The sequence below is a fragment of the Bactrocera neohumeralis genome, chromosome 6 (genome assembly GCF_024586455.1).
Source record: "Bactrocera neohumeralis isolate Rockhampton chromosome 6, APGP_CSIRO_Bneo_wtdbg2-racon-allhic-juicebox.fasta_v2, whole genome shotgun sequence".
NCBI classification, from domain to species: Eukaryota; Metazoa; Arthropoda; class Insecta; order Diptera; family Tephritidae; genus Bactrocera; species Bactrocera neohumeralis.
This window is the reverse complement of record NC_065923.1, coordinates 31,075,743-31,100,483: the sequence shown is the minus strand read 5'-3', so window position 1 is coordinate 31,100,483 and position 24,741 is coordinate 31,075,743. Positions and strand designations below refer to the sequence as shown.

Genomic DNA, 24,741 nt, shown 5'->3' with positions numbered 1-24,741 from the left:
ACTGACTGCTTATGGGCGAGCGTATGCAATATATAATTACATACATGCCTATATGCGGACATAATTATGTAGATATGTAGATATATGTACATATATGCGAACGTACTTACATGCACTGGATTCTTTATAACCTGAACAGTGTGCATTAAGTTTGTCACGAAGTTTGTAATATCCAAAAGGAAAGTTCAGAAAGCTTATATATATGTATATATAAATGATCTGCATGATGAGCTGACTCGATTTAGCCATGTCGGTCTCTCTGTACACTCTTCTGTCTGTATAAAGCGAAGTAGTCTTTTAATTTTTGAGCTATCGATCTTTCTCCCTAAGAAGCTTCTCATTTATCGAAACCGCCGATATCGGACCACTATAGCTGCCATACAAACTGATCGATCGGAATCAAGCTAGGTGCAACCGAAGTTAACGCTACTTCTTATTTCTTTTTTCCACATATTTTCGCAAATTATGCGCTCCAAAATAATGGATCTAGAGCTTTAAAGCGAATTCGAGTTTTGCAAGGCTTTGGAAGTGTTTCATATGGTGGGTGAGCCATCAACTCCGGTTTTTTTCATTTTTGATCGCCTTTTTGCCGTATAATATTTTATTAGGAAGGCTATAATTTCAAAAATATATCATATCACACCTATGTTCAAGAGACAAGCGTATCCACGATATGACAGCTAAACTCAAACTGGTTATGGACGTAAGGGATAGTCATTTTTATCAATTGGTGCTTCTTGTTTTTGAGTATGCTGCAAGTTTTGTCATATCGGAGATAGATTTCATTTGATTCACGAAATTTGGTATATTGTATTACAACCACTTAGAAGAAGACTATGGAAAAGACTGAAACAGCTTTGACAGACGGCAGCGTTAATGTTAACTGTGACAGGGTATGCGAGTTTGAAACTCTCATAAACAGCTCAGAAAAAATTGATTAGTATGGTTGTTTTCACCAAACCATTTTTTATTAGTTTATCAACAATTTTGAGTCACTATCGGATTACTGATAGATTTCTGAGAAGAATAATTAGTTATTAAATCCAGCTACATAATTCTATAAACTGGTCCAATTGGATATTGATTATTTGTCAAATATTACAACCACTAGAACTAGAGAAGATGACTAGTACGTAAAAGACTGAAACAGATTAGTCTCTTATGTTCACTTTCGGTTATAAAAATATATAAATGAACTTTTCATTGAACATATTTGAACCATAAAGAGCAATTCATTCCATGTAAAAATATGACAGATGCCACTAGTCACATACATCGTGACAAAAAAAGGTCCTAGAAATTGTAAATAAAACGCAAAATATTCATCAATACTCATTTTGTCACTTTCAAAGTGATCTCTACCAAAGGTAATACACTTATGAAAACGATTTGTCCAGTGCTCGAAACACTTTTCATAAGAGCTTTTTGGGATGGCCTTCAGCTGCTTCAGCGAATTTTGGTTCATCTCTTCGATCGACGGAATTTCGAATTTCAATTTGGGGAACAAGAAAAAATTACACGGAGCCAAATCTGATGAATTCGGTAGTTCCCTGAGTTTTTGGCTTCAAATTCGGTCACAATCGTACTCTTTTTGAAAAAAAAAAAAATAATCCAACTCTATCGGGACGAGTTGACCAAGAACGCGTTTCATACCCAAAGTATCCACCAAAATCATTCGACCGAACTCGCGAGGGATGTTGAGCTCTCTTGCCATTTCTGTAACACTTGCCTGACGATTTTCAAACACCTTATCCTTCACTTTTTTAACATTTTCCTCAGTTGAAGAGGTCGAAGGTCGTCCATAACGAGGCATGTTTTCTCGACCATCTTTGAAGGCTTTGTACCACACGTAGGCTTGCTTTTTTGATAAAACTGAATTACCGTAAGACTTTTTCAACATTCGTAATGATTCCGTATACGAAATTTGGTTAGAAATATAAAATGTGAGACCAATTCTTTCTTCGATATTTTTATCCATTGTAAATTACGGATGTGTACCAACTTAAGCTGTAAGCAAATGAAGTGTCTTCATATTGCTTTTGAACGATCAGTTTGAATGGCAGCTATATGTTATAGTGATTCGATCTGAACAATTGCTTCGGAGGTTATATGGTTGCCTTGGATAATAATCTATGCCAAATTATGCGTAGACGCTTTGTCAAATAAAAAAGTTTTCTTCGCAAGGACTTGGGCGTGAGCGATCTGTTTGTAGGACAGCTATATTCGAGATTGCTCCGATATCGGCGGATCCGAAAAATGAATAGCTTTTTCATTAGAAAGTAGGTGTGAAAAATTAAAAATCGCGTATTTGCAGACCGGCGACCCGAAGGTTCCCTGCTCAGGTTATAAAAAGTGTACAGCTTATTGTGCTAGTTCTTCTGACCTTCTCACTTATAGGAGATACAGTTAAGAGTATACATAAGCTGGAAATCTTAAAAGGGAGGTACTATGTAGATTCGATTTTGGGTTTCAAAGGAATATAAAATGTGGAGAATTATTGCAACAAGGTCTAATACTTTATCCATACATAGGGCCAGAATCCCTTTAGATGGCTCTATATAAAAATTAATTTATTTTCAGCTGCAGAAAGTTTGCGGAATTTTGCTCTATTTATTTTATGAAAAAAAATCTATCAACTGTATGCATGTACATACATATATACAACAATACTTCTTTGCTGCACTTTTCCAGCTGGAGCTGCCGCTTCTTCCTGCTGATAACCGTTGCATTTATGCGTCAACATCGATGATTTAATAAAAGCGCGCACATATACACATAAACTCAGCGCGCTTGTAATCACTTAACTGCACATGCGTTAGCAGCGCTGCAGCTGCGTGTGTGTGTGTGCCTTGCACAGCGGCGGCTCGTGAGCTGGCATGTTGTGTCATTTAATTGAAAACGTGACGCATGGTTGAAAAGTATGCCATTGTTGTTGTCATTTTCGCTATTGAGTTTTTCAATAAAAACTTTTTTTCTTCTTCTCTCTTTGTATGTGTGACATCCGCCGGTCCGCACGCGGCAATGGCGATTTTATACTCGCTCCGCAGGCTATTGCCGCCGCTTCGGGTGCTAACCAGAGTGTTTTCTGCGTCTTTTTATTTTGTTTTTGTTGTGCGCTTGTGTACGCTCTAAGGGAATTTGGCGAATTTACACGTCAGCGGGGCGCAGCCAATAACTGAAAAAAAGTTAATTAACAATTTTAATTATTACTACTGGTGACTTTTTTCATTTAAGCTGTAAAATGTGTGGTATATTTAAAGGCGCGAGGCGGTTAGTGGGTGTCTGCTGGTTGTATATTGCGACTTGTGGTCTGATAAAATTAAAAATAAGTCTCTCTTTGCCATATATTATTAAGTTTATTTTATCAAATGCATTTTATTAAGTGCATACTTTTTGGCGCTTGACCGTATCCTTGGGTTTTAAGTTAGCGAGCATATAGCTTTGTTTGCGGATAGCCTAAGAACAGTTTCTAACTAATTATATTAAAATTATTGCAGTTAAAGCCTAAAATGCGTATAATTTTAGTCTAATTTTAGGCGCTTTGATTTATTTCAAGGTTTTAAGTGCAGAAAAATATTACATTCAACTAAATCGCTCTTATGTTGCTTTTTTATAAAGTATTTAACAAATTTTTACAATAAATATAATTCTCTTAAAAAAAATCGTGCATAAGAAAACTTAAATTTAGGCGCTTTGACCAATTTTAGGCCCTTAAGTGCAGAAAAATATTATATTAAATCGCTTTGAAGTTGCCATAAAGAGCATTAAAGAACAAATTTTATACCAAATTTGATTTTCGTAGTTGGTGTTTTAGAGAGTCTGCTTTTAGGCGCTTAAATTAATTTTTTGAATTTTATGTGCTGAAAAATATTATTTTCAAGAAAATCGTTTTTATGTAGGGTAACAAATTTTATAATAAATTTCATTTGCGTAGTTAGCATTTACAACAGTCTACTTTTAGGCGCTTTAACTTTTCATTAATTTTTAAGTGCTGAAAAATATTATATTCAACATATGTAATCGCTTTTATATAGCTAATATTTCAGATAGTTTGACCAATAATTGAGGCTAGTATAGTTTTAGGCGCTGGAATAAATATCTAACGGTAAATTATAGAAAATAATATCTATCAACGTAGCAGCTATTTCTTATTTATTCTTTGACATTATTTATATTTGTAGCATAATTTTCGGCTTTTAGCATAGTCTAATTTTAGGTGTCTTGCTCACAACTATCTAAGTGCAGAGAAATAGTTGCTTACAATTATCAATATATATTATATGTCCATAATGCTTTCATCACTTTTAATCTTATTCTTCCTCTTTTTGATTTGTAATGTAATTTTTGTATCCAAGCATAGCATACTTTTCGGTGCGTGATCATATGAATAGTTTCATGTTATCTCTTCAGTTCTTAGCAGGCGTCAATATTGATTTCGCATTATTTTATTTAATTTCCTCGCCGTTTTTATTGCCACTCTTCGCTTGCCGCCAAGCGATGTGTGCGAATTTAAAATTTCGCAAAAGTTTTTCAATTTCGCGCGACCGTTTTAGTAAATTATCACTGTAATTTCCACTTGCCTACTTTGCGGCGTTGCAACATGCTGTCGATGCGCACACACGTACGCGCTACACTATCGCTTCTAAGCAAACACTGAGACACACCCTCCCATATGCGGCCAGCTCAGTGGCATAGATGCCGAGCCAAGTTAAGTTAAGTGCGTGGCAAGCGTGGAAGTAACGATTATAAGTTTCTGTGGCAAATTTCGAGGCCATTATGTGCAAAAACTTTTACGTTGCTGCGCCATTGCCTACTATGTCACTGCGGCGTAGCATCGAACCGCTAATGCGACACACACACATACACACGAAGTTTTCTAAACAGCCGTGCAGTGCATTTCCAGTCCGCCGTTTGACCGCTCGGCTGCATGCGTCGCACGCATTTCTCATGTCGTCGGCGCGTCGCTTGGCGCTCACCGGTGCTCCAAGCGCCTTAGCGCGCGGCAATTATACGCTCTTTATGCCTTCGCATATCGCACTTTTCTGCTACGCCTACAGCGCAGTCTTGAGGTAATCACATTGCTGCCCAGCGCTAGATGCCAACAGAAGTGGGTCGCTCGGTCGTTGCCAGCTGTCGCTACCGCGTCTTCGCTTAGAAACTCGAAAAGTGTAAAAGTAAAAATAAAATACAAAAACAAAAAATAAAAGGTGCATGCTTGTAGGCGCAGTAAATTTATTTCCTCCGGGGTGTAGTCGCGCTTACACAAAACAGCGAGCAGCGAGGACAAAGCCGACGCAGACGACGTCCTTTCTATTCTACTTTAAATTATTTATTCGTATAAACTTCTCGTTTATTGCTCAGACTGCGTGCGCGCAAATGCGCCCAGCGTGTATACAAGTGTGAGTGTGCATGTGGGCTTAAGATTGTATTTTGGCTCGTATTTGCACATGTTGTTCTTAAAAATTATATGCCTGAAAGTATGCTACGCATATGATTGTAGGTTGAAAACTTGAAGGAAGGAAAGCAAGACGGAAGTAGGCGAGTACAAGCGGAGGCGTCGCCTTGGGAGACGAAGCGATTTTTATGCATTTTTTTCTCACCAACGCTTCTTTGCAGACATATGCGTCTACTAGGACGGGCAGGTTTAGCTGTTTTGTATTTGATAATTAGTAGTAAATATATGGGATAATGCGCTGTGGCGTACTACAGCAGGTAAAAATGGCTCATTGAAACAAAAGAGTACCTAGTTTCTCTTCAAACTGTCAAACAATTTTTAGAATTTTTAGAAAGTCTCTTAAAAACTAAGATATCAATAAATCTTATCGAAAATGAAATGCTATGTAATTTTTTTTATTTGGTATGTCATGTTATTACCATATGTTAAGTTTAGTTAAGTTAAGTAAATTTAAGTTAAGTTTGGCTAAGTTAAGTCAAGTTAAGTTAAGTGACGTAATAGTAAGTTATGTTTTACTTTATTTGTTTCCTTAAGTTAAGTTAGGTTACTTTAAGTTGTACTATGAGTTAAAATTAGGTTACGTTAAGTTATAGTAAGTTATGCTGAACTATGAGTTGGAGTTAAGTTACGTTATGTTATAGTAAGTTATGTTGAGCTATTATGTTATATTTATTACCGTTTGTTAGGTTACGTTGAGTTTAATTTATTTTTATTACTTTAAGTTATGTTAGCTCACGGTAAGCTACGTTATACCATGAGTTTAATTTTAAGTTTAAGTTTAAGTTAACGTTTTTTAAGTTTAAGTTTAAGTTAAAGTTCGTGTTCAAGTTCAAGTTTAAGTTTAAATTTAAGTTTAAGTTTAAGTTTAAGTTTAAGTTTAAGTTTTCAAGTTTAAGTTTGAAGTTTAAGTTTAAGTTTAAGTTTAAGTTTAAGTTTATGTTTAAGTTTAAGTATAAGTTTATGTTTAAGATGAATTTAAGATATATTAAGGTAAGTTAAGTCAAGCTAAGCTAATTTAAGTTAAATAAAGTAAAATAAAGTTAAGTTAAGTTATGTCAAATTGTGTTATGTTAAGTTATATTTCATTATTTCTTAACCGAACGAGAATCTTTAAAATACTTTAAAATACGTTGCCTAGTTATTTCTAAGGAACAATCTCTAAGACGCATTCAGTTTTCAAACTCAACGTTTGGAGGCAAAATTAATCCATATAAAAACCCTTTACCTGAAACAAAATAAAGAAGAAGTTTCGTTTAATAAAGTTCGGTTAATAATTCGTCAGCAGAAATAGACAACTGATGATCTAACAATATGTAGGCCAGAAATTTATGGTGAAGCTCTTGACTTTCTCATATTCTCAATATTGGGTAGGCTGTTTAGGCAGCTTTGAAACTTCGAGAGACATAAGTATTAAAACCGCTATTTTTCCGTATCCGCTTAATCTCCCTCTCACTATCACTCTCCCTTTCATTCAACCTTCCTCTCGCTCTATTCACTTGTCCTTAGTATCATGTATGAAGCGATTACTTGGCACTTTTATTGTAAAAAAAAGTTTTGCATTAAATAACGTTCAGGGAACCTTCCACTTAAATGAAAATATCAGAGAAAAAATATCAAACAAACTATTATTATCACAAAAGCCTGCATCCAGTTCGAAACAATCCGAGATAATTACCTCAAGTCAAGCTCTAAGCATGTGCTTCGAACAAGGAGGTAAATTGATAAATTATTTATTATTTTTGATAACAACCGAAGATCACGAGAACGATACTCTTTGTTTGGAGCGAAACTAGATAGTTAACCGCAGAGTTTCATCTAGCACTGACAGCTCTATTTCAATCTATCTCTAATTTCTACTGGGCTTGTTAGTAAATATTTACTTACTACACACATAGAACCTATAAAACATATCCTTTATCCTCTACAACTGCGGCAAGTGCTAACCCACACATACACACGGCAGACAAGTATATGTGCCTTCACATGTGACAGTATAAATACGCGTATGAGCGCTGTTATTTATATTTGTATTTAAACAAATACATAAGATTAAGAACGTAAGAGGAAGTATGGGTAGAAAGAAAAGACGTTGAGGCCCTACGCCTTATCCTTCACCCCGCCAATATAACAAATGAGTGAGGGCCGTGCGCTTGGCATGGAAATGACACGTTTTGCAAATTTTCTCTCGCATATTTTTCTTGCATTTACCTCCCCTCTGCCCCGCTTGCGCTCAGTTCAGTTCATGTATATTGTTCATTATTTTATTATTGTTGTTGCTGTTGTAAGTCTAAAACAAATGAACACCATAAATAATTACACACTAACCCCTGCATGTCGCGTTGTGACACCAATAACAGCAAAAACAATAAACAACACATGCAAATTGTGCAAGTTGTAATGTTGCTGACACTAGTACAACAATAACAACAACAAAAGCGAAAAGTAGTCACAATTAAAAGGAGAATTATGAAGACATAGCGCACAGGCGGCGAGCAAAATAAAGAAAATGGCGTAACTTCAATTAGTATGCAGTTATTAAGAGCTCGCAGTGATCATTAACGCCTTGGCTTTGTAGGTTAGGTTCTAATGAGTATATGATGAGTTTGATATGCAACTCATTTTAGAGCACATTATACCACGTATAAGATAGATTAAGCCATTCATGAATTAAATAACAACCGGAAGAAACCATCGGGGACGGGCTGAGTCAATCTTTTTAAGTCCATCTGTTTATCTGTTATTTTGCATACACGCGAACTCGTCCCTTAGATTTTAAGATATCCAACTGATATTTCACATACGTGCTTTTCTCCTCAAAGAGCTGCTCATTTGTCAGAATCACCGATATGTGACCTTTATAGCATATAGCTGTCTTACAATCTGACCAATCCAAATCAAGCACTCGTATGGAAAACTTTTTTATTTGTCAAGATATCTTCATGACATTTGTCATAAGTCTATTATTATCTAAGACAAGACTACATTCTCCGCCGAAAATTATCAGATCGAACTGTCATACAAATTGATCTATAGGCAAGGCATCAGTGAAGGATAGTATAACTTCGGTGCAGCCGAAATTAACTTTCCTTCTTATTTTGTCATGAATTACATACATAAAACGGTGGTAAAATGTTTAGTCTGGTTGAGCATCCATTCAGTGCTCAGACGGAGATTATCATAAAGTTCTTTATATCACAAATCTTTATTATTATTATGATTTAGCGGTAACTCTCTAAGGTAAATAAAATTTCAAGCGCTATAGGAAACTTCCTCAAACCATCTTTTCACGAACGTTCTGCTGTGAAGTCGACAGCTTTAACTGTTTCATGACCTCTCCCTTCAATTTTTATTAATCAAAGTGTTTATCTTTTCAACTTCCTCACTCTCTCTATCCCACATTCTTTCTCCCAACTGTGACTCAAACTGCTGATGTGACGCAGTGATAATTTACGCAATAGAACTTGGTCGAAGCAGTATTTTAAATCGAAAGCAAAGTATAACTATTTTCCTACAATTTTTGTACTCGCTAAAAAAAATTATTACGATAACTTTAATTACTTCTGAATTGAAAATTTCGAAGGCAATTAAATTTACCACAAATATATGAGACGATATATTTTTCTCAAATAACGGGTTTTCCAATAGGGACGCTGCAAAAGTAGAACTTTCGACATTTCTTTTCAGTAAGGTTTGCAATTTCATCATGAAAGATATACGACCCAACCACGATTCGAAATTATTGAAATTTGCTACCGAAATTCGGAGTCAGTGGCCTCAAGTTTAAGAGCGCTACGTCAAATTTATGGTCGTCATAACCATCCTGTCAGATCAACAATTGAGCGTCTAGTGGAAAAACTTGAACCCACAGGCACAGCGCAAAATGTCAAAATGTTCCCGCGCCAGGAAGACAAAGAAGTGCCCGTAGTGTCGAGAATATTGCTGCCGCTAGTGCATCATTTGAGGAAAACCCAAATTAGACTCTCACACGTCGTTCTCAAGCGTTGAGCATCTCTGTGGCGAATTCTGCAAAAAGATCTTGGCCTACATCCTTAAAAGATCAAATTCACGTAAGAACTGAAGCCGCTTGCCCACCAGAATCGTCGTATGTTCGTGAATTGAGCTGAACAACAACTTGAAAATGATCCGGATTTTCATCGAATAATCATCTTCAGGTTTGTTGCGGTTTGTGGGCCGGCGGCGTCATTTTGCCGTATTTCTTCCGTGATGATCAAGACCGGCACGTTACTGAGAGTGGGAATCACTACCGCTCAATGATAATCGAATAATTTTGGCCCGAATTAATTGCTGTTGACTTGGACAATATGCGATTTCAAAAGAACGCCGCCACAAGCCACATAGCGAATGTCACAATCGATTTATTGAAAACCAAGTTTGGTGAACGTGTTATCTCACGAAATAGTCCAGTCCATTGGTCGCTCGGTCGTACGGCTTAATGCCGTTAGACTATTTCCTGCGACGCTACGTCAAGTCTATGATCTTGGCCAACAAGCCAGCGACGATTGATGAACTTCGTACGAATATCGAACGTGAAATAGCAGAAGTATCGGCCGATTTAGCGATTTGTCTTATTGAAAAACCCGTTGTATTAAGTGCCAGAGGTACCTAAAAAATAATCAATTTCACTACTGAAGTTCTGTTTTCTGGAAGTAATGCCAGTTTATTTTTAGATCAAAAATGAGGTAGTTACCTTTCTGCTTATTAAATTCGTTGATAAAAGAAATATGTATAGTATTTCTTGTTTTGTAAGAAATTGTTAGATTCGCCGATTAAGTCTCGATGTTTATGCCCTCGCAACATGTTGATTACGGTAAAATGATTGAAATCATTGCTGAAATAATTCAGAAGAATGTTGCGAAGTTGACAGTACTTGGCCAGATAAAAGTCGGGCTACGTATTCCCGACTGTTTGTAGTAGCTGGAAGTCATGTGTATAAGTATAGGGTTAAATATGTATATATTTATTGAGATTATCAGTATGACGAAAAAATTTGATTGCGCGATGTGTATATACTCGTTTGTCCATCTGGACGTGCAGCTGATTGCTTCAATAGCATTTTGGGTACATTGGCCTAGCTTGTCATAGAGTTTCTGGCGCTCTGAAGGGATTGGTGTTGTAGGCAAAATCGAACCATTAAGACGCCCACAAATTGGTAATTGTATAATTTCTTGAATTTTGAAGGTTTGGTGCCTTAAAGCGGTCGTACATAATGTAGTACCTACAAAATAGGTGAAATGTGAGCGCAATCATAACTGATAAAACATGTCTTGAAGCAAATATTGAAGTCATTCCCAAAATTTTTACTATAGAATATGGAAGGCATCTGGCACAAACTCAGTAACCCTTAATATTTAGCATTTTAACTATTCGGCTGCTTCCGAGGTAAACCCTTCCTTACTTGCTAATTATTTTTCTTGTTTGTTGTTAGAGTGGTAAATATTGTTTTTGTGGTTTTTACTATTTTCTTGTCTGACTCAAGCAGCAGTACGCATGGAAGTAGACTGAACGGGTATCAAATGACTCTTATCTAAAAGCACACGCACCACTATCGAATACCTGACAAATGAAAGAACAAAAATTTGCCTAATCATAACACAAGATCTCGAGTTCTATTAAACACGTGATTCAATATTGACATTCATTCGATTCAATTTGCACTCGAGGCTAACATTATGCTATTTTAAAATATTGTTTGATGTTTGACTGATAAAACTATTACAGATAATAAAATTCGGCGTTGCGATAAGAACCGCGAATGTTTTTATGATAAAATTTAAAAGAAAACAAGTTAAAACGTTAAGTTCCACCGCGCTGAAGCTATGGGAACTTTAACAGGCATTATATTAGATCCTTGCTACAGTATAGCAGTGGCTTTTGAGTGCAGTTTCAAGTTCCTTCCACAATGTTCCAAGCCGTATTTTGTCTTCTTACAAAATCCTTTAGCGAAATATGCATTATTTCCCATTAGATTATGTTAAGTAATCATACTAATATTCGTAAATTCACGAATGATCACACTTGCAAGCGTAGAAATGTCGGTTTGTTGTAATTGAAAGCCCTTCGCATATCGACAAAGCAGCTTGAGCCTGACGCAGTCAATTTGTCAAGATTGCAGAAGGTAAGACTGCCAAGATGCTTTGATTTTCGCTTAGCAAAAGTTTATTTTTTTTTCAAAATTATTTTATTTATTGGATCTGCTTTTTCTTAAAGCCTAACAATAAGTTATAAAATCTTAAATCTAATTAAAAACTAGACAGGCTCAAGCAAGTGATTGAGCTCTTTTGGTGATACGTTGCTCCTTAGTACGCTGGCATATCTCTTCTTTTAAGTCGTGTTTGATCGCAGGAATGTACCAAAGCATTAGCCAGAGGGTTTGGGTGATCTCGGAGTTTAGATATATATTTAATTCTGCTGTCTTCTACTTCTTTCTTTACCATAGGGATACCAAGGTCTTTATGGATATTTTCGTTACGCATGTACCATGGTGAACACGTGATTGTTCTAAGCATTTTTGATAGAAACCTTTGTAATATATCAGTTGAATGCCATACATCCAAATCGGCTTTATGACCGCATTATACAAAAGCACTTTGTTGTCTAGGCTAAGTTTTGAGTTTTTATTTAAAAGCCAATTTAAATTTGCAGCTCTAATCTTCATACATGTTATTTTACTAGAGATGTGTTTTCTCCACGTAAGCCTTCTATCTAGGTGAATACCAAGATATGTTACTTCGTTCGCTTGGGGTACTAATATATTGTTTATTTTTACTGCCGGGCACATCTTTGGTCTTATATGTGTAATATGCTTACACTTCTGTTCATTCACGTTTATACGCCAGTTCGCTAGCCACTCTTCGACAGAACTTAAATGCGTCGCTAATATTCGTGATGCTAAAATGTGGCATTTGTTACGGCTCACTATAGCTGTGTCATCCGCAAAAGTTGAAGTTAATACATTATTAGCTGTTGGAAGATCTGCTGTATATATGATGTATAGTGTTGGGCCTAAAACACTGCCCTGGGGTACACCAGCTCTTATCTGTCGTTCATCAGATATGAAATCTCCCACTTTAGCAAAAGTTGAATAGTGACAGGAAGGTGCACCGATGCTTCCAACTCACCATTCTCCATACAACTTTAACTATTTACAGCCTTTTAAACCTTTATTATAACCCTGAATGTATACATTGTAACAAAAAAGCAACCGGAAATTGTAATTCAATTCTCAGGGCAAATGATATTTAAAAAAAAATGTATTTTGCTAAGTTGGTAATACTGTCCTTAAATACTATGCCAAATATCAGCGCAATCTGTCAATCAGTTTGTTTACAGCAGCTCCTTAAGTCGGTACACCTCAGTCGTGATCTGCGATTTTTATAATGGCTAAAATATCGAACAAAAACTTGTCTTAAATTTTGTATTTCTAACCAAATTTCATGTACGAAATCACTGCGAATGTTGGAAAAGGCTTACGGTGATGCAGTTTTATTAAAAACACAAGCCTACGAATGGTAGCCTTCTGCAATAGTCGAGAAGTCGTTGGGAAATGCCTCGTTCTGGACGACCTTCGACCTCTTCAACTGATGAACAAATTAACATATTAAAAAAGTGAAGAATATAAAGCGTGAAAATTATCAGGAAAGTGTTAGAGAAATGGCAAGAGAGCTCGACATCTGTCACGAGTCCGTTCAAATGATTTTGCTGGATATTTTAGGTATGAAACGCGGCCATCGCAGAAAGTGTTTATAAAAACCGGACCGGATCTCCTATAAAACGGATTATTCTGATTTTTTTTTCGTAATTTCCGTAGGCTCGTAACTTTGCAGAACTTTCCTTTAATATATATTTAACAAAGACAGTGAAAATAAAGACGAAATCTTCCATATCATACAGCCAGAACGTTTTCTGAGTCATTTATGTCGGATTTTCAACATTTTTTTGATGAAATTTTATTTTCCCATTGAATAGGTGGCCCTTTTATTAAGAACACTTCATAAATTTCCTTTATGACTTTCACATGCCAATTAAGTGCTAATTTTAATGAATTTTTAATGGTTCAAATTTGCACTCTTAAGAGAATTTTCCAAATACAATGATGGCCAGATAATATATTATATTCCTTCTTAAGCTTCTTCTTCTTCTTAGCTTAGTACGATTCATATAATTAGCAACTGACTGAGTAGGGAATCTGTAATGTTTTCTGAGCTTTCGACAAGCTGTGAATACATTTTCTTTTCGAGATTTTGAAATTTGCCATACAATTATTATACCATTATTGAGGAAATTTTTTCGACTTTTCGGGGAAATTTTTCCAGGGTGATGCATATATTTTTTATGCCATTAGAAAGTAGAGATTTCAACAAATATAAGGCCTATTGACTCTTAAAAAAATCTGATATATTAACGGGAGAATTCTTTGCTGAAAATTCTGTTTTTCGATTTTTGGTCGAACTAAGGTTTTCTGCTTGGTTTTATCTAATAATATTATAATAGGACATAAGTAGCTAAATTGACACCAATTTTCGTAAAAGTTTTTATTTGAATGTAATAGAAACTTGAATACTTGATTCTTTTACTTAAATTTTGAGGTTATATGAAAAAGTTGTTTATACAAAGGTTGTAGATCTTTTCATTAGCAACAACTTTGCCATACGACTTTTTGCTATAGGACTTGTAATTTTAACCGTTTTTAAGCCTTAAAAATTTAATTTCGTTTCCAATGGCTTTAATCTAAAATTAAAGGCTTCTACACTGATCTATACAGAAATTCATTTCAGCCGCTATGTTAGCACTAGTGTGAGAAGAAACTAGGTTAAGCTGATTTTCAACGACTTTTAAAAGTTTCTGAGTGGAATTCCTACATTCGGAAAACTTTCTTTTTCATACTTTTCGTTTTAGGTATTGGATTTAGTATTACTTGGAACCTTAAGTTGTTTTGCTGACTTTAAGATCAGCTATAATAATTTCACTATTATACTGAATTGTTTACCTCTTCATTGTATGTTTTCAGCGCTATAATCTACAACTAAAGCTTTAAGCTTAGCAGCACGAGACATGCATATATAAATTATATCGTATATATATATTTTATTAACATATATATTTATTTACATATGTACACATACATGTTTATAAGATTAAACTCTTATATAGAAATTATAAACAGAGCACCTCTCAACCACGAGCAACGATCTGGTAAACTGCGAGAGTGCTGCATAGCATTTAAATGAGCTGATAAGCTCAGAGCAAGCAAGCAACAGAGAGCGCAAACGCGTTTGATAAATGTATCAACCACACAGGTGTTTGGGCGCGCTGCCGGCCGCTGTAGCCGCTGGCGTAGCCGGTTGAGAGCGCATGCGAGCTGATAAACATGACTAGCCGGTTCTTAATCGAGCTTCGTAATCGCTTTTCTGGCATCCACGTAGCGCGCTATCGTGCGGCGTTTACGATATGAGACTTTAATTAAGTTTTTTGCTTTATTTTCAATATAATATTTGACTCTCACGCCGAGGTTCGTAAATAACTGGCTTTGTCTTGAACCGCTGCACAATTTGACAATAACTCAGCGATCACTCAGCGCGGCTGGCAGTCAGTCTCGTGTACGCGATTCAAGTCGAAGGCAGCTTAGTTTGCGCTTTAGTTTATTGTTTCTTTTGCTTTGTTGACATTTGTGTCGGGTGCGGGGAATAATTCGATGTGAAAGTAAATTTTTTTGTTCGAAGTTTTCGATTGTTTTTGTGAGCATTTGCGAAAATGATTATTTTTTGAACGATTTTAGACGTTTAGTACATTGATTACTCGCCGAAAACTTTGGCTAATCTGAACGCCTAAGCGGTTGCTGCAAATCGAAAGTATTTTGTTTTTATCGTCGTTGTTCTTGTTTATTGAGGAATTTAGACGCGCGTCAAAGCAAAAATAATAATTTCCGTAACAAATCGCGTTGTTGTAGTTCGTGTGTGCCGAATTTAACGTTGTATGTTTGTGAATTTGTGAAAAATTCGGTGTAATTAGTTGTTGTAATCGGTAAACTATATACATACCAGCATATAGACATATCTATGAATGTAAGTAAAGGTGTTTATTGTTGTTTTTATGCGTATTAGCGCAGCGTCGTGTATAATTTTCATTGGAAATATCCGCTTTTCCATATAAAAAACAATTACTTATCCATTATATTGTGCAATAATTTAAATATATTACATTGCTGCGGTGGCGTGTGGTGGCGGTTGTTGTCTCATTGACGTTGTTCTGCGGCTTGACTTTCACGTGAATAGCAAATACAACGGCTGCATACAGCTGTACAGGCAACAACTGCATTCATGTTAGGGTGGGTCAGAAAAAACGAACCGGTTCTCCAGTTTTTTTGTTATTGTCTGATAGAAAAATTTATATCTCTCTTCCAACTACTTGGCAAAAAGTAGTCGACCAAAATGGTACATATTCGTTTATTTATTTATTATTATAAATATAAAAAAAATAAGTTGAAGTTTGATTAGAAATACGAAATGACTTTTTCGACTACCCAATATTTCGATATTTTTTTTGACCCTCCCTAATACATTTAGTGTATACAACAAATGTATGTACTAACATATATACCACTGCTATATAAATACCTCCAAACAAATATATAGAAAACAGCTGAGTTGACTGCAGTTCCAGTTGTTTGCCATTCAAATGTCAGAAATTTCAATAAATTTTATTTTATTCAAAATCGATGCCCTTTATTGACAAGAACAAAAGCAAGTCTTAATAAAGGCATGTCTGCAAGCAACAGACAGCGAATGTTCTTCTTACATACAGAAAAATTGCGTTGTCCGCATAAGAAAAGTTGTCTGCAATTTAAGGGACCTGGTTTTCATATACGAGCTGTTGGTATTTAATTGCGTAAATACCTCCATCAATCAAGCCCAACATTCTAGCACCATGCTGTGAAAATACGCTCAGATTATCTGACTCCCCCTTACCTAACGGAACACCTGAGACACTCATTTTTGAAACGTTCGCAAACTTTTCTGTGAATGTACGATCTGATACCCTCTGGACCAAAGAGGTTTATTTTGGATTACTCTATAAATATGACTTTCCTCCAAAGCTGGATCAAACTTTTGTGCGGCTTATTCCAGTGGAGGCGCTTTTGTCTCATTTTTACATTCAAAAGTGGTTTTTTGGCCGGTCGTCGGGCAGTTAGCTATAATAATATAGTAAAAAAAAATATAAAATTGGGCTATTCTAACACGGGAAATTTTAAGATTCCCGTTATTTTTTGAACACACCTCATACTTTTAATCCGTTTACACATAAGACTTTGGAGGGGGCACCGGTCAGTCTAAGGTGACATTTCATACATCACGAACTCCTCGAGCGATATCTACCAGTACATAACATACTCTAGTCATGTTTATGGTATAGCTGGAAAAATTAATGGTTTCACAAACACGTCTCCTTCCCATGCGTCTTTCACTTCATAGGAAGTAAATATATCAGAATTATATTATCACTGAAAGATGACAATTTCTTATATAAAAATTATCGAAATCGAAATATTAGTTTTCAAGGCTCACTGGTAGCGAGACGTCAGTGCCTATGGTTGATGGAATGTCAAGTACTATATCAGTCGTATATCAGTCGATCTGAAATAGGTAGGTAGGTATAACAGTTGTCTAACGTCACACCTAGACCATTAGGCATTGTAATATCACTCCTCTCCTATTTTCTGACAGCTTCCACTGTCTTTGAGAAGAGACTTTAGTGATTTCAAAACTGCTCGCTTTTCTGTATATATACTATAAATATATTCCTTGTTATGAGCGCACTCCTTGTAAGAATAAGAATGTGCTCTGGTAGACGGAAAGCGATTTTGGTGTTTAATTTTGCAGAAAAGACACCATCTCCCACTCGATTATCTAGTTTGAAGCCATACGTATAGATGCTTATCACTGCGCGCCTTATCCACCTCGCCTCTTTCCACTTTTGTCTGAAAGGGAAAGCAATATGGGCACCGAATTTAAATTCAACTCTACAGGGATGCGAAAATCCGTTGTAATGGGTAGAAACGTGAACTTTTGAACTATCATAGTATCATATCCCTTACTTATCTCTTTTTATTTTCAATTATTAGTAGTTATATTTATTTTCCGTTACTGGCTACCACACCAATATATAGTGAGTCATAATTGTCTTTACAGCTGGTGTATAGAGCTAATGAGCTACCCGAGGTCGTAAAATAACTTGAAGAAACTAAGAGAGTATCTTTTTCTGATAAGCTTATACCTTGGATAGTAATGGTTAAATTCAGGTTCAGTAATTCTCCCAATCCCCATATATCTAATATAAGTATTTCAAAGCTGTGCTTTGCTTATATACAAGCTTGAATTAGAAAATTAAAGAAATGAACGTATTTCCTTAGACACGATAGAGTTTGGTAACGAGAGTAGGTGAAATTGGTCCATGAATTACACTAACCACAACAAACCTAAATAATTCCAAAACTTTTATTTATCCAAATTATTTAAAATCATTAATTTTTGAGTTACTGATTCATTAATAGTGATTATAAGATTAATGTTGTAAAGTCAAACTTTTTTCTTGTTTATTTTTTTCAAGAACTTTCTCTTTCTTAGTTTTAACATAAATATGTTTTGAAAATCGCTTGAAGCTTTTCCAGTTCCCACGGATCACTCTAGCTCTTCGAGTATGATTATTTGTGCAAGCTCATTTCCATATAAGAACTATTCGTGTTTATCAGCACTAAAACGATCGTAAATTCTCCATAAACGTTTGTCTTTATTCTATTATCATTAAGTACATCTAAAGTGTAAACAAAATTTACGACATACATACCTATGCATAAATATTTAACTATACAATCTGATTTTAGCTGACATTTATGCAAATTATAAAGACTGTAATCATTCTTTGAAGCGATAATTATCTAATTGGTACTAACGCTGTTCTTACTAAAGCGAATACGTTTATAGCTGCTACCTCTCCATATCATAAATAAATATATATATATTATATAGACATACCTACTTGGCGTTTACATATGTATATTCCATTATGCTTGACTGGGCTTCCGTCCAGCGAAAGGAACCTATAATTTGAGTAGCTGATAGAATTTATGAGTATACGAGAATGAATTGGTGTGCTACTTTAAAAACTTGAAGTGATTAAATTTGACTTACAACTATATTACAATCTTTGGGATCCGTAGAAGCTCCAAGAATGTTTTATCGTCAAATCTCGATTTCTTTGACTAGTTTTTGAAACTTGTGAAGTCGTTTACTTAGTTTTTACTTACCTGCAGTAAGGAAAGCAATAAAATATTATGTTATAATATATTGGGTAGTCGAAAAAGTATTTTCGTTTTTCTAATCAAACTTCAACTTATTTATTTTTATATAATAAACAAATATGTACCATTTTGGTAGCGCACTTTTTGCCATTTCTCCCCTGGAAACATTATTCCATGAGTGTAAATCGAAATTTCGAAATTTCCAGTACGGAAACGAATGAACCTACACGAACTGATTCAGCATCGTCACCGTAAACTTCACAAATTTCATTGGGGCTTGCGTGGCATTCTTCCCCTTTTTAAACAAAAATTTCAAAATATAGCGATTTTCTTCATTATTTTCACTCATTTTTGAACAGCTGGAACTTTTTTTTCGACTTCCCCGAATTTAATTTTTTGTTTTTTAATAATTGAAGCTTATTCTTTCCAACACTATATGGTATGACACAATATGATTGGTAGCACTGGAAATATACGACTGCATGACAACCATTGACAAAATACGAAAAGACTTTTTCGCCTACCAATATAATATTATGTATTCCAGGCCAGTTTCAGATCGGCTCGTTTATTAAGAAATAAACAAAAAACTTAAATAAATATCTCTCTGACATTTTAGCACGTAAGTACTTAATAGGTATATGGTATTTAAAAGATTATTTTTTTTAAGTACGCAGCTGAAATTAATTTGCAGCTATGCAGACATCATAATTAGTGGGAATAAAAATAGTATGTGGTATCTGATAAAAAATAGACGTCATGAACGCACAAAAAATGTGATAAAACTGTTTTGAGAATTTCAATTTCATTAATTGCTTTGCTCTGATAGTGACAGACTCCGAATTTCGTACAATCCACCTAATTGCTATGTGTTCGATTACGTATTCCGTTAGGTTTCGGGTACAATAGGCAGAACTTTAAGCTTAAATATTTACACGGCAGTTCAATCTACTGAAGTAACAAGAAACTAGACTAGAAACTCTGAAACTCAGGATTAGATATCAAATTAATTACACCGTTGCTTTGTCAACTCAACTGGTAATTAGTATAGAGAAGATGTCATTCTACCTGTATACTTAGTAGCAAGGGTTAGTGATATTTTATTGCTTTATATACAGAATTGCTTTGGTCTGTCCCAAAGGAAACAGAACTTTTTAAATATAACTGTTTCTGGTGGCGCCATCTATTGGTGGGTATATGAAATAAAAAGTTTGATCTCTTGTTGACATTTCGTAAAAATTTTAAGACAATTGAATAACTACAATCGATGTTATCGATCAAAAAGTGACAGCAGCTTTTGGTCATCGGTCGTAAAATGCAAAGAGCAAATATTAAATTTTGTTTTAAACTTGGGAAAACGTTTACTGAAACATTTCAAATGATGAAAAAAGTTTATGGTGATCAGTGCCTATCCCGTAGTAATGTGCATGAGTGGTTTAAGCGATTCCAAAAAGGTCGTGAGGACCTCTGTGATAAGAAGTCGGTTGTCTTCAGAAGTCAAAAATAAAGACAATGCTGATTTGTTTTTACGATTCCGAGGGTATTGTACACCGAGAGTTCGTCCCACCTGGCCAAACGATTAATGCTGTATTTTACCTTGGTGTTATGAAGCGTCATTTGTCACGCATTCGTCGTGCTCGACCACAATACCGTGAGGCAGAGTCCTGGTGCCTGTGCGACGACCGATATTCTCAAGAGCATTCCGAAAAATGACCTTAAACACTCATTAAAATGCTAATTGACCGGGCTAAACGCTGTATCGAAGCACAAGGAAACTACTTTGAATAAAAAAATATTACTTTTGAAAAATATTAATTTTTTGTTGTTTTTTTTAACAGTCCTGTTTCTTTTTCGACAGACCTTTTATAAGCTCTTGCGGAACTCTCGCTAAGGTTTAGTTTCAGAATACTTAAGCGGATTTGAAGCAGATGGGACTATAATTATTTAAACGGTAGATTTCTGGAGCTCTGGAGGAACATTTTCTTTAAATATTTCGGATCAGTCACTACCATGCTTGGACAGGTTTACTATGTTATGAGACTCGTGCTCGTATGGGTTTCGTTAGGCACAGCAAAAGGAAAGACTAGGCGGAGATGTTCATCAACGCTGATCAATTGCCAGTATTTTCATCGACATGAGCTCTTCTTGCCTGATTTAATTGAAAGATATCCAGTGATCTCTTTTCTCTTACCCTAACTAGTCACAGTTCCTTATTGATTTTATAGACTGTTTTGAGACTATGGTTGGAATTTTACCATTAATTGGAATCCATCTTCTTAGCAGAAATGTAATGAATTCGAGTCGTTCTGTCGATGCTTTCAATGTTAGATCCATTTTCAGAAGCCTTCGACGTCATAAAGTAATTGTTTCTAAATGTCCAGATCTGATATCTATCTCTACTTATAACCAAAGCTAACATAAATCGTAAATATATATTTTTAATTAAGCAGTTTCACTACCTCCAGAAAAGAAGATTACTTAAAGGAAAACAGCTTCCAGAAAAATTTAAAATTTTCAATGCAAAATTCTCAAAAGTCATGTGACTTTTCATAAGCCATTTTCCACCTTTTAACAAAAATTTTTATTCTTACATATATGTATATATATGCACATGCACTCACCTAACCGCTCACCTACCCTACGGCCATGGTCACTTTTCTTTCTAAACCCACCGCATAGATTTGTAAATGCTTGTTTGTATGAGTGTCTATAACACAAGTGCATTCTAAGCAGCCCATATACTTATAGTGTCTCATGTTATTGGTATCGAAAAACCCATAAACCGGTTCCACAATTATTCACGTCAATGCGCACAACAAGTTTAGCGCGATTGATTTCTCCGCACTTGCAAATACTCGCGTTGAAGTTCACTAACTCTTGTTACAGCTAAGCTAAGCAAACTGTAAAAAAACTGTAATTTTGATTCGGTTTTCGAACTTGGCAAATTACATGACCGACTGACTTATGTTCATTGACTTTGTCGGTTAAAAGTCGACGGGCACCAAAAAGTCGTAAATATTTGTATTGCAAAATATTTGAGCGACAGACGGGCAATAAAATTGGCGGCGACTTTAAAAATAATTATGAATAATAATTAAGTAAAATTGGTACATGAATTGTGAGGAAATAATTCTGAATTATTTTTTGTGAAAATCAGAGTTCAGACATGAAGTACGAAGCAGATATCAAGTAATTAAGCGTTAATTTACGGACGCAATTTATTATAATTAAAAGTGTCTGAAATATTTTCAAAACTCTTTTTCTGAAGAATTCATTATTCGTTACTTTGGAAAATGTGGAACCAAGCATTTATATGTTGGAGATATGCTATTGATCGATATCACTTGTACATATGTGATAGTAAACTGCTCTTAACTAAATCGTGTTTGTTTCATTGATATATCTCACATTATAACCAATATCACACTGTTCTGTAAAATACTTTCCGATATAATTTCAGTGGTATAAATCTTCTTCTTCTTTATAGTCGTAGACACTGCTTACACGATTATAGTCGAGAACCATAAGTCTCCCGCAGAACTATTCTGTTTGTTTGTTGACAGAAGATATCTCGTCTTGCTCTCGCCCACTACCAGATTCATTTACTTCGCTTCTTTATCTGGTCTGGGGAAAGCAGAACTGCGGCGCGGTTGTTAAAGCCAATAATATCAATATCATCGGCGTATGCCAGCAGCTAAACACCTTATAAAAGATTGTACCTTCTCTATTTATATTATTTTCTCCAAAAATATATTGTAGAAGTCGCACCATAGGAAGTAGCCTTGTATGAAACCTCGTTTGATATCGAACGGCTCGGAGAGATCAATGAATTATGGACTTATTGCCTTGATTTTTTTATGGTAGTTGCCACATATGTATCTGTAGTACTAGTTCTTTTCATCTTTTGATGCCTTCATGAACACCAAAGTAACCTATCACTTTAAAAGTCAATGAAGTTGAAGAGATTCAAACTGACATTAAATGAGAAGCGAACAATTTTTCTCATTTTGAATATGAATTGAATTTGGTTCAACATTAGGAGTCGTTCAGGTTGTCCAGGTTTTCAACTAATTTCTCTCATTTCAACAGAATATGGTATCAAGGCAAAATATTTTTGACTGATAATTCGTTTTCAGTTTGAGATATTCACATTAACTCTGTTTGAAGACAGTACCATCCATTTCTGACATTGCAAAGGCCGAAGCAATAAGATTTTTCAAATATCGGGCAATTTGTGTATTACATCCCGAAAAAACTGCGTCGGCTTGACATCTAATATGAAATAATGCAAATTTTTGATACCTTGTTCTGATGCGAATCTTATTCTAATGAGGGCTTTCCACATCAACCGCAACAAACGGTAGTCAGAAGCGGCAAGGTTTGGACTAAAAGGTGGGTGAGAAAAACTACCCAACCAGTGTAATCCAAATAGTTCTTAATCGGTCTTGCAACAAGAGTCCGAGCGTTGTCATGATGGAAAGTTGTTTAGAAGCCCGGAATATGGCACATTCTTTTGATCCCACAAAATACAGAGAGAGAGAGAGAGAGATAGAGAGAGAGTGGCTTTGCCGTTAATTTGCTGGTTGGTCAGGTTTCACATATGACTTTTTGAATTAAGAATTCACGTAGTGGGTAAATTTTTCATCACCAGTTACGATCCGATGCAAAATCGACTTATTTTTTAGCATTAAAACATACATTCTTGGTTCTTGGTTTCAAATCATATGTCACCAAATTTCCTTGCTTTCGAAGGTATACGGCGACTTATAGACAATTTCCAATTGCAGTTTGAGTGACTCCCAAAGATTTGCGTACTCTTGTTGTGTTTGGAAACAATTTTCATCGAGTAATGCTTTCAGTTCCTCATTTTAAAGCATTTTTGGACGGCCTGCGCAGTGGCTTTCGAAAGCATTTTCGGAATATCGGAACAATACAGCAATAATCAAAATATGCCAAACCGCAAGAATATAGTTTTAGACAAAATATATTTATCTTCACAAGTTTTAGTTATTCGAACAATCCTTCATTTACAAAACTATTATAATTTGAAGTTTATAAATACAGAAGAATTGACTAAGAAATATACAGAAATTGCAGACAAAGCATCTCACCAAGAATAATTGAAGTATGCGGCCTAATTTATCTACTCCACTTTTAATTATAAAATAAAGCTTTATAACTAAGTAAATATCTCTGTGAAATGCTGAAATATTTCTTAAACATTTATAAATAATATAAAAACAATTGCGTCATTTCAAGAAGTAGGAAGAACTGTGCTTCTTTAAGCTTTTGTGAATGGCGACAACTGTTCTTTAATCAGATTGAATGTTGTCTGCAATGTCTGAGATTTTTTATGCCGTACATTGGTTATCAAATATACCTACATATACTCATTCACACACATTCACATTAGTATGTACTTGCCGTCAATATTCATAAGATTTCATTGATCAGCTGCCCGCTATTTATAATTTTCTTCGGCTTCTTAACGGAGTCACTGTATTCTTACTTATCTCTTAAACAAATATTTTGTACATAAGTACATACATGTACTGTATATACCTATATAATTATGAAATGCTCGAATAAATGAACGATTAAGCCCTGGAAGAAATTTAAAGCACGGTTTTCAAGAACAACGCCGTCAGATGTATTATATTTACGAAGTATATAAAATGATGATAAATGCGCAAAATTAGAAAATCACTCTATGCTGAGCGCAAAGAAGAGAAGAAAGTAACAGCAACTTAAACCTTAACATTTTTCTACACTTGCAACATGCTGCTATAGAGTATAATAGTTTTGTTCGCCTAATAGTTATTTGTATCAAATAAAACTTGCTAACTTTAAAATCGGATATCTGTCTGTCCATCTAAGAAAGCTGTAACTTGAGTAAAAATTAAGACATTTTAATGAAACTTAGTACACACTTGACTTCTTTGCAAAAAACCGAGAACGAGTTCCTAGATGG

At 35.2% G+C, this 24,741-nt stretch overlaps 1 long non-coding RNA gene across 1 annotated transcript in view; it reads left to right on the top strand.

The window, feature by feature from the left end:
- The first annotated feature begins 15,022 nt into the window (after positions 1-15,022).
- The window catches only part of LOC126761122 (uncharacterized), a 73,333-nt gene continuing 63,614 nt past the window's right edge, over positions 15,023-24,741 (top strand). The window contains exon 1 of the long non-coding RNA XR_007667314.1: positions 15,023-15,537. This is a non-coding gene — a long non-coding RNA (uncharacterized LOC126761122). The remainder of the gene's footprint in view (positions 15,538-24,741) is intronic.